Source organism: Callorhinus ursinus, unplaced genomic scaffold (genome assembly GCF_003265705.2).
Source record: "Callorhinus ursinus isolate GAN/ISIS: 27379988/994484 unplaced genomic scaffold, GSC_fseal_2.0 scaffold5, whole genome shotgun sequence".
In the NCBI taxonomy this organism is placed as follows: domain Eukaryota; kingdom Metazoa; phylum Chordata; class Mammalia; order Carnivora; family Otariidae; genus Callorhinus; species Callorhinus ursinus.
Window position 1 is genome coordinate 36304426 of NW_027397067.1, and position 11344 is coordinate 36315769.

The window sequence follows — 11344 nt, forward strand, 5'->3', positions numbered from 1 at the left end:
TTGGGGCACCTGGGTGGCTCAGATGGTTAAGCGTCTGCCTTCAGCTCGGGTCATGATCCCAGGGTCCTGGGATCGAGTACCGCATCGGGCTCCCTGCTCCTTGGGAGCCTGCTTCTCCCCCTGCCTCTCTCTCATTAATAAATAAATAAAATCTTTAAAAAAAAAGTGAGCCTTTTGTCTTATATACATGTAACAGTATGCAACTTTGAGGCAAGATAATATACTCTGTGATTACAATTATGAAAGGTACTTTGAAGAATAAGTAGTAGAGAAGGTTATTATAAAAGCATAATGGGCTCATTTTCTGGCAAGGGCTGCAGATGGGGATTAGAGAAGGCCAGATAACATTTGCTGGTTACTAAGGGATGAGTACAGGGGTAGGAAAGAAATGAAGGACTTAAACATTTTGATGAAGACTCTGAAGTACATGGATCTTGGTATATCCAGGAGGAAAAGAGAAAACAGAATACCTGCTTGAACAATGGTTCTCAAAGTTTGGTCCAGGAACCCCTGGGGGTCCTAAAACTCTTACAGCAGTCCACTAGGACAAAATTATTTTAATATGATGCTATTTGTCTTTTCACTCTCATTTACTTGCAATTGACAGTGCAGTTTACCACAGGCTACATGATTTACAGTATTGTGTGAATACAGAAATAAATATGAAAATCCAACTATCTTTTGTTAAGCCGGATATTACAGGTCTTTGAAAAAATATAAAACAATGTCTTTTTTACTAGTGTTACTTTGTAAAATTTATTTTTCATAAACCTTTCTGTTTATCACTCATTTGAGCAATTTGATTATGGTGTGCCTTGGTTTAGTTTCCTTCATGTTCCTTGCAGTTGGGATTCCCTGAGACTCTCTGATCCACGAGTTTATAGATTTTCTATAAAATTAGGTAAAGCTTTAGTCATTATATCTCCAAATACTCTTTCTGCCCCCTCCCTGTTCAGGGACTCAGATTACACATATATTAGGCCACCTGAAGTTGTCCCATATATACTATGTTCCACTCACCTTATAAATGTTCTTCTCTCCCTGTGTTTTACTCTGGATAACTTATATTGCTGACTTCAAGTTTACTATTTTTTTTTCTTCAGTAATGTCAAATCTGTTATAAATTTCAAGTGTATCTTTAATGTCACATATTGTGGTTTCAATCACTACAAATTCAATTTGAGTCTTTTTCAATATCTTCCATGTCTCAAGTTTTTGAACAAAGAATACAGTTATAACAACTGTTTTAATATTCTTATCTGCTAATTCCAACATCTGGGTCACTTCTGGATCAGTTTAGATAGACACTGTTCCTCATTATGAGTTGTGTTTTTCTGCTTCTTTACATGCTTGGTAATTTTTTTTTTTTAATTGAATGCCAGACATTGTGAACTTTAAACTGTTGGGTGCTGCATATCTTTGTATTCCTGTATATCTTATTGAGCTTTGTTATGGGAAACAATTAAGTCACTTAGAAACCGTTCGATCCTTTCAGGCCTTGCTTTTAAGACTCTTAAAGCAGAACTAAAGCAGTATTCAGTCCAGGACTTTGTTCCCACTCCCGGAGCAGGATGGTTCTGAGTACTCTGCCCTCTAGCCTGTAAATAATGAGGTTTTCAAGTATGGCTGATGGGAATGGGCACTATGCCCAGCCCTGTGTGAGCACCAAGCATTGTCCCTTCTGATTCCTTTAGTTGCTTCTCTTCCCGGCCCCCAACTGCTACTTCACAGGAATGAGCAGATCAGTTCTCAACTAAATATTCAAGGGAACTCTCTACAGACCCCCAGTGCTCTTTGCTCTGTGAAGCTCTCTTTTTTCTGGAATTCTGACCTGTAAATTCTAGTCACCTTGGTCTCCTCCTACCCCCAGCTCCATCTCTAACACAGGGAGCCTGCCTGGCTCAACCTGGTTCTGCATACCCTGTACTATTATCTGCAAGCTCTATCAAGACGGTCAACTGAGACAATTGCAGGGTTCACTCTGTTTGTTTCCCATCTTTTAGGGATGACATCCCTTCATTATCTGATGTCCAATGACTTGAACACCATTTTTTCCCTATATTTTGGTTATTTCACCAAGTAGGGTAAATCAAGAGCCTGTTATTTATCTTGTCCCATTATCCTTTACCTCTTTAATCTCACAAAAACCCATGAGTTGGGTACCATTATCTCTACTTTACACATGAAGAAATTGGGGCACATGATCAATCACCTGGCTTACTCAAGTTCACTGAGCTTATAGTGATACAGCTAAGATTTCTAAGCATTTCTTTGCAAATTCTTGCACAGAGCCATTATGATATACTGTCTGTAGAGGAGGTGAGAGATGGTTGAATATTTACCACTGAGAAATGTTATACAATCAGCTAGATTCTCACCTTTGTAAATGGGTTTAGAAACAGTTCTCCTTGAAAGGCTAATGAATGAAGTAAGTGAACCCTGAAAGCTATACACAGCAATGATCTTAAGGACTAAAGATTTTTTTTTTTTCAGTCTTTGGTCAACCGCCAAATTGAAGTTTCCATTCCCTTCACAACAAAGACAATAACCAGATATCAGGTCCATTCTCAAACAGTGAGGAGGTGCTCACTAATTTCTGAAGCACGGATCCATGTCAAAATTAACCTATCTCTGAAGAAAGTCTCATTTATATTACAATTAAATATATTAGAAGTAATAAACTAAACTGGTTTCCTTATAGCTTCTACCCAGTTGATTGCAACATATAAAAATAACGAACTCCAAAACTCACAGAACATGCCAGGTAGTAACTGTATTCATACACATTCTTCCATGCAGGGCAGGAGAACACAGACCTGTCATGGGTTTTCCTTTACATTTTCTCCAATGTTCTAGTCTTTTCATGTTGGAATGTAATCACATCTTCCTAAAACTTTTAAAAATCACATTTAAAAGAAAAATTGCAACATGGCAAATAGTTGAGAAAGGAAATATTATGATTAATTTGAAATTATGCCACATTTAATATTATATGTAATTAAACATAGGTTAGCAACTTTCTAATGAGGGGAAAAAATCATAAGGAGTATTCAAGAGTAAAACTATGGAGCACTACATACTCAATCTTGAATCAATAAATCAAATCAACAGCAGTCTATTCAGTTTTTTACTCCAGGCAAGACTCTATGCTAGGGTAAACCTAGCATTTTCATTTTGTATATTAATTATCTATTTTCAGTTTGAAATACAAAAGATGTGAACCGTGGAACTTGATCATACTGTCTTATTGGGAAATTGGAGATTCTTGCCTCTATTTACTCGGTTAAGAGCCCAGACTCTGCAGCCAGCTTGACTGCTTTGATTCTGGGCTATTCCACTTTGGGAGAATCAGAGCTATGTGGCCTTCGCAAGTTCCTCAACCCCTTGATGTCTCAGATTCCTCATTTGTAAAAGAGAAACAGCAGTGTTAACTCACAAGATTGTAATGAAATTTCAATGAGTTGATATATTTGAAACACTTAGAACATAATCAGGCACTCAGCAAATGTGCAACCAGTGTTAATTAACATTGTTTTTATTATTAAAAGAAGGTATTCAATAAAATCAATTCTATGCACCTCTGTTTTATTGGTTATTTGGACCTTGTCTAATTATACTATAATGCCAGCACATAATTGTTTCTAAACTCTGGTCATCTCATTGGTGGGAACAAAGGTACTGAGATACACCCTATTCTTATTTAAGGAGATTGCTTGGCATTTTCTCAATGCTATGATTACAAAACCCGTGCTACCAACAGTAAAGATCATAAATCAATTTTATGAATCGTCAAAATAAGGCAAAGACTGCTTAAGCAATTTGCTTGAGTCACCAATGGAACAAACAATTTTACTCAATCCACATGCAGGAGTAAATCAGGAAGTTACATGAATAGAGTTGTTACAATATTAAAACACCCAGATCTCCAAAACCGTTTCATCGGTAACTGGGAGTGAGTTTTTATAAATTTGTTTTCAATTTCATACAAATCACTGAGTATACATTTGATTCCGGAAGTCATTTGAATCTCTTCTCCCTTCTTCACAATGAAAGAAGGGAGAAGGGATGCAAATGTGGCTTTTTATAAAATTTTACCTGGTTTTCAAGCCTGGTGTCCTATAAGCCATAACTCAAATATGAAATCCCTCCAGACTCCAAACTAGAAGAAACAAGTAGGTCCACAAGGAGGAATTGCCTAGCAATTATTTAAAGTAAAGAGGGAATGAAGGCACAGCCATTAGAAACCCGAAACAAGTTCAAATATCTAATCACTATAAACAATGAGAAACTATTACCACATGGTATGAATTCAACTGTGAAAGTTCCCATGAAAAAAATGCCTCCACTGACATCACTCAGGGTCTGACTCTGCATCAGCCTGTGCTAAGGCACAAGCCTGCATTCCACTGACATCACCTCAGGTGCATGCAATTTGGGGACGTGAAATAAAGTTCACAAAAGTAGCTTCCCTTAAAAAGAGGCAGTTTATTCCCCCTTAACTTAAGCGTGACTAAAACAAATACTGTAAAATTCCATTCCAGTGAGTATTTTATTTGGGTTTATTTGGTCATTTGAATACATCACTCTAAGGACTGTTTCTCCTGAGAATATCTGTGGGGCCATGGCTTACTTCATTTATCCATGTCTCATTTAACTGACTAGATTAAGAAACATTTTAAAAATCTGAATGATGCTTGTGAGGATATTATATCTTAATTAAATGTTGGTGTGCCCCATGCATTAGTGACTGCCTTTTTTTATCCTCTCTCCTTCTACCACAGGTCATAGTATAATCTGCTCAACTGAAAACATGTCTGAGGTTCCTATTTAAAGAAGTAACAGTTTCACACTTTTGTGACTCATTTCGTACATACATACTTTTTAAAAAGAATAGGTAAAATCTGTATTTTAAAATCTGCTTTCGTTGAAAAACATGTATTCAACAAAGGCCTAGGGTAAACATTAAAAATAAGATAACTTTAGTCTCACAAGCTTTTAAAATTGGATTTTTGCTACATATAACCTAAAAGGCACGGTCAAATTAAATCTAGCCCACCTCTCATCTGTTCAGACTACAATTATCTCACTAGACATTTTAGTTAAAATGAGAATTTCAAAAGCACCTGCAGTCACTATAATGTATAGCTTCTCACCTACTCTACACCTAAAAGCAAGGGATATATAAGGCAGTCCTGCATTATAACATTTTTTTGTCAAGCTGTCATACCCAGAACTCCTGGCCTCCCTGAAAAGTGCTAATTTCCTTCTTAGTTCATCAAATATGTAATCACTGGTGCCAACTGGCTCTCAGTAAACCCATATCACATCTTAAATCATAAACCATGTGTTCATTGATTTCTTTAAACTCTCTATCATTGGCTATGATTCATTTTAAGGCATGTGATTGCACCTAATGTCCTTGATTTTAAACCAAATTCTTCTACTCCATTGGAGTCTTTAAACAGCTCAATAGCTCCCTCTAGCCTCCTTTTATATACTACACGCGCAGATCACATTTAATCAAAGGTCAGGGGGCCATAGTGGGATTATTCTTATTCCCTTGGCTAAACTTCTGTTAAAAGGCTCATCAACATATTCCACTGATCCAAACCCACGGATGCACAATGCCAAATGACTGTGGTGAAACACTAAGACAAAGAACATTCATTCAGAGTGCTAAATGACAGGAAGCAACAATCAAATATGGTTTTATGAATAACCTCAAAATCTATAAATAACTTTCCCATGAAAAAAGAAAAAGAAGGCAAATAAAAAAATTGAGTGTCACACATATTATTACTTAGTATTTTATCCTTTTAACATGGAATATTTTTGCTGTTCACATAAGCTGCATATTCTATAAAACAAATGGAATCTGATTTTTCACATTCAAAATCAAATGTGTTATGAAGAATAAAAATAGCCCTCAAAGAGCCATGTGCCAAAATTATTTTCCACAATGGGTAAGAGGGATAGACAGTATAAGTATTTCATTTCACTACAAAATACATTTTGTATATTTTGTATAGATAATAATTTGAATTTGAGACCCTTTCCCACCACAAAAAAAAAATTGATCTTATTTCACCTTGCCTTTTTAAGATTTGCTAACTTATAGATGATATCGATTTTTCAAAATAACATCAAGCCACGTTTTTAACATTAAATTTTTAAAGTATGCTACCTTGGCCAAAAAATTGATTTTAAAATTACAAATAATTTGCTGCCAATGTTTTTATTACTCAGCAGAAGGCTAGGAGTATTTTCAAAATGGAACACCCTGTGTCACTACAGATGATAACAAATGTTAGCAATAAGTTGCCCATTCTGTATGTCTTCATGATATCCACTTCAGATACCTTTGACATCTAGTTGCCCCCAAATCATACGGTAAATATGTACAATTTTCCTCCATCTGTACAAAGTAAAGCTTCGAGGCTAAATACAATAGAATTTCAAATTTGGAACTGTCTTTGGTGATAGTTTCATTCAATTTTTGTTTTTGCAGATGCAGGCATTAAAGAAATGACTTGTCCAAGATCAAAGCTATTAGTACAAGAACCAAAGTTAAAGCCTGCATCCCTTGACCTCTGGCCTAGGGCTCCATTACATTAAATTGTTAGCTACCTTTTATTTCCAGTGTTGTAAGAACAAGATTGTTGCTGTTTAAAAATGTCTTTGCTGCCCATCCCCCTCCTTCCTCTATTAATTGAAAAAAAAAAAAAAGAATTTTATGTTCTGGATTAGGTGTAGAAAAAAGACCTGGCCCAAGTTATATACTGAATCCCACTACTGTAGATAGGAAGCACATGGACCTTAAGCCAATTAAAATAAACAAGCCCACTGAATCATAAGGCCTGTTTATTTTCCATGGTATTACAAGATGAACAGATTTCTGCAAACTCAGTCTTGTAAAAGAAGGTGTGAGCTGAACTTGACATTCTATGATAGTAACAGATGACAAGACAAAATGTGCAAATCATATTCCTAAACTAAACTGTCTAAGAAAAGCCCACAGGAAGAAAATGTACTGATGTTAGTGGTTGATATTCAGTATATTACACTTTTTAAAAGTGAAAAAGGTATTAAAATAAAATCTTCCTGGACCAGCTGGTATGTCCTAACCTGATAGACTTTTATGTAATTAGATGCTATCATGATAACTTACCTTTATATCAGCATCCTTTTTTTTTTTTTTACTAATAATATTTAAAAAGTACTGAGTGTTAAACTATGTGAAGGTATGTTCCCATCTATCCATCGGTCTAGTATGATATACATGTATTCATTCAATCATCAAAACACTCTATGAGGCAGTATGTACAATGAGGCTCAGAGATTAATGAACTTGTCCATTATTAACTTAATAATTAACTTGCAAGTAAAAGAGCTGGGATTAGAGTCCATCAATCTGGTGCCAGAATATGTGATCTTAAGCACTATACTACTCCACAATAAAAAACAATTTGGTGGGTGTAATTATATTCACAGATATTTAAAATAAATTGTGACAAAAAGTAACATGAAAAGTGACTTTCTCAATTTGAATATTCATGCTGAAGGGTCAGAAAGTTCCTGAAGGAGCATAAGGAATTTTTTTCTTTTGACATTGAACAAATTTAAGTAATTAATTCCAATGTCCAATGGCTTTTTTTTTTTTCATCCTGAAATAATTCCAAATGGTCATTTACCAAATATTCTGAATAGGTACATTCTGAGTAGTTGGGGTAGGTCAGGCCGTGAAATAAATTTACATAAAATAATTGATTAATACAACTTCAGAGAAAAGAATTATACCAATGAACAAGTACCTTAAAATTTTATGTTCATAACCTAAAATAGCAATAAAAAAGTAAAAACTTTAGATCTATCACTTTTAACCTGAATCCAGAGATTAAAAAAGCTGTTATTGAATCCAACTCTCTTTACTTGATGGGAAAGAAGACCCTGAAAGAGGAAACCGAACTGTGTAGGAAAGAACAGAATTGGAAAGTTGTTCTCTGTGGATTTCTCAGGGATAATAAGAGACAACCTACCTTGCTGGGCTACACTCACCTGCAAGGGTTTCATGAGCAACCCTAGATCTGGCGAACTTGACCAGACAACTCTGAACAGAGAAAAGCATAAGGGGGGACACACACAAGAACCTGAGGGCTACTGGGTCTTCCGGTCTCCTGGTCACAGTTTTGGGTCCTTATGAACATTCTGAATGGCCAGCATACCTGGGATGTCTTGAAAAGCTTGGAATTTGCAGTAGATAAAAACCTTCATGCATCAGTCAGTCACACAGGCCCTGTTCCTGCCCAGTAAAAACTGCTACACTGAGAATTATGGGATGTAATCAAAACAGTCCCTTACTCAAGGGGGCTGACCAGATCTGTGTCAGCAACCTTCCATGAGCAAATGAAATAAGGCATGTTGTTTATTCTGACCTTTCCAGTAGATTCAGATAAACCTGACAAAGGTGAATAAATACCAAATCAGTTAAAGAAACATACTGCAAGGCAGGAAACGGTTACACTCATGATTCATAGTATTTGTCATGAAAATCTTTTTTAAAAATCTAGAATCTCTCTTCTTTTGTGAATTAAAAACAACAAAATCAATTTTTGCTTTATCAAGAATTTTTGTCACAAAAAAGTAATCTTCTTATGCTTTGATATGTGCATCATTCAGAATACCACATTTTTATTTTACCATTGACTTAAAATAATTTTCCTCATTAGAAATGTGTGTGATTCTTTAAAAAAACAATAAAGAATATGTTGCTCATATATTTAACATTTGACAAACTGTCAAAGTTGATGATGAAAGTTATTACTATCATGAACTATATATATAAATACACATATATATATTTTTAAAGCGGGCTCCATGCTGGGGGTGGTTGGGGCTTGAACTCACGACCCTGAGATCAATACTTGAGCTGAGATCAAGAGTTGGACACATAACATAACCCACTGAGCCACCCAGGTGCCCCTCATGAACTATATTCTATCTCAAATTTCATAAAATAATGCTTGCAATGTACAAAAAACCCCACAAAAATTAAAAAAATAAAGAGCCCCAGGATCATGAAAATCCCTATAAGAAGACCATTATTTTAGAGACAATATGATATTTTAGAGCATAGAGATACAATCCTGAGTCTTTGTTAACAATTTAGCTTCGTCTGACCAATGAACACTTCTGATTCAGATTGCTGTCCAATGATAGTAGTCTTTGACTTTCAGTTAATATTAGCAATGTATTTCCTTTGCATCATGGTAATGACTACACACTGAAAGGCCCACTCCCCAAAAATGGATCCCATAGTATACAAAAATCTTTAAACAAATATACACTGAAAATCTGGGACTAAAAAGTGTTCTTCCTAAAACATATAAGGAGAGGAATGAATTGAATCTCTTCCATAGTACTACTTCTGGTAGTGTCTGACCCTTTCTTAGCTGTTTAGATATTTCTTTTTGCTTCTTAAAAACAAAAACAAATAAAATGTACTCTTTCTCTGTAACAGGCTTTCGTCAGCATATTAAAAAAATATCTCCTGTTCTGATAACTGAAATTATATGCTTATATTCTTAAAAATAAGGCAGGAAAGAGTTAACATGAATATTTCTACTCAATCCCCAAACCTCCAGGGGGAAAATATGTTTTTGAACCTTAAATTATAGGGATGAAAAGTACAAGGGTCCCACCAATTGTGAAGTTCAGTGAGGAATAAAGCATTGTAATCTCAGCTGTCAGCATAAAATCATTTCTCAGAAGCTTCGTTCCAACTATAATAACTTGGTGTGCTTGCTAGAAAAAAAATTTATGATCATATGAGCTTCATGCATGATTGATACCATTACTGTTTATTTTAAGACTGTCCTTGAGAATCAAATAAGCATTCCCTGTGTATGTTTTGCAATCAAGAATGAAGAACACAATATAAGTGCTTTTCTGGAGAATATGTGATGGACTATTCTTTCCATTAGAGCTTCCTACCAAAAAGAAATACCTAATAAAGGTGAATCAGGCAGAAATTCATGTCAGGTGTTCTTTATAGTATGTTGAATTAACAAGCAGCTACTCTTATGATTGAAAAAAGAAAAACAGAGGTTATCATTACACATAAGGAAGTATATAAACCCAACTAAGGATATGCTCAAGTGCTTAAAAAACTAATTGGAAATAATACAAACTATGAAGCATAATCTAATCTAAGTCATTAGGAAATCTCCGTTGTACCAAAAGAGATTTTTAAGGTCTCAGATTGCACGAGCCTCTTATCATTCATAATTACATGTTTGCATTGTATAATAAATATGGATGACATAACTTAAATACTCTAAAAAATAACTCTTTCCATGAACCATTTTTTTTCACATTCATATTGAAGAAGGGATCATGTATATTTGAAATGAAATCTCTTTTTTAGTAAAATCAACTTTTCTTGCATAATAATATGATTGAACTGAGGGATTCAAACTATAAAGAAATACGGTAAAATTTATGTCTAGCCTCAAAAAGAAAACTTAATAATCATCCAAACACTGATGCCATCCCAACAATCTCTGAAAGCAAATCTAAGACTTTCCCAAAGCAAGAAGCCATCAATCCAGACTCTCCCTTCTAACTTCATAGTGAGCAAAATAAAACCAAGCACTCACTTTTACCCACCTTCCCCATGCCTCACCTTACCACCATCACTACTACCACCAAACTGAAGCAATAGGCCCTTCGGCTTACAACGTAAATAACAGCTTGCCATTTTCATTCCTTCAGTCCATGAACTAGTTACTCCTTCATTTCAACATTAAATCATCTCTTGATTTCAGTGTTAGATAGAAAAAATCCATTGGTGGCATATAACTCTAAAAGTTCAAATTTGCAATCAAGAGAAGTCTGGACTTTCAGCCCGTTTGCATCTCTCTTTTTACTCAGAAAACCAAAGTTGTATTTTTCAAAAGGTTAAACGTTTTGGTTTTTGAAATGGGGTTTCTGTGTAATACAATCATACTTAACATCTGTAAACTTCTTTAACTCTTGATAATGGTTCTTACTTTTTCAAATACTTTGTTTCTCTACCAACCATCACTTATTACATGGAGTCCTAAGAACAGTTTATATAAACAGTTATATTCAGAATATGGCCTCACACATGGCATTTATTATGCACACTTTGTATATAAATCTGTTACGTGAAATATGTCCAAATGCTGTGCAACAGGTCCTGCTATTGTGTAAACACACTCTCAACAAAATGACAGTAAGCTTTAAAGGAATCAACAATATTTTAAAAATCACATTATTCTTCAGGGACTTAATTGTAATTCTTTTGAGACGTCAGAAGACGGAA

At 35.0% G+C, this 11344-nt stretch overlaps 1 protein-coding gene across 2 annotated transcripts in view; it reads right to left on the reverse strand.

The window, feature by feature from the left end:
- MMP16 (matrix metallopeptidase 16) overlaps positions 1 to 11344 on the reverse strand; it is a 269481-nt gene that overhangs the window by 256576 nt on the left and 1561 nt on the right. The gene's annotated exons all lie outside the window — the stretch shown is intronic.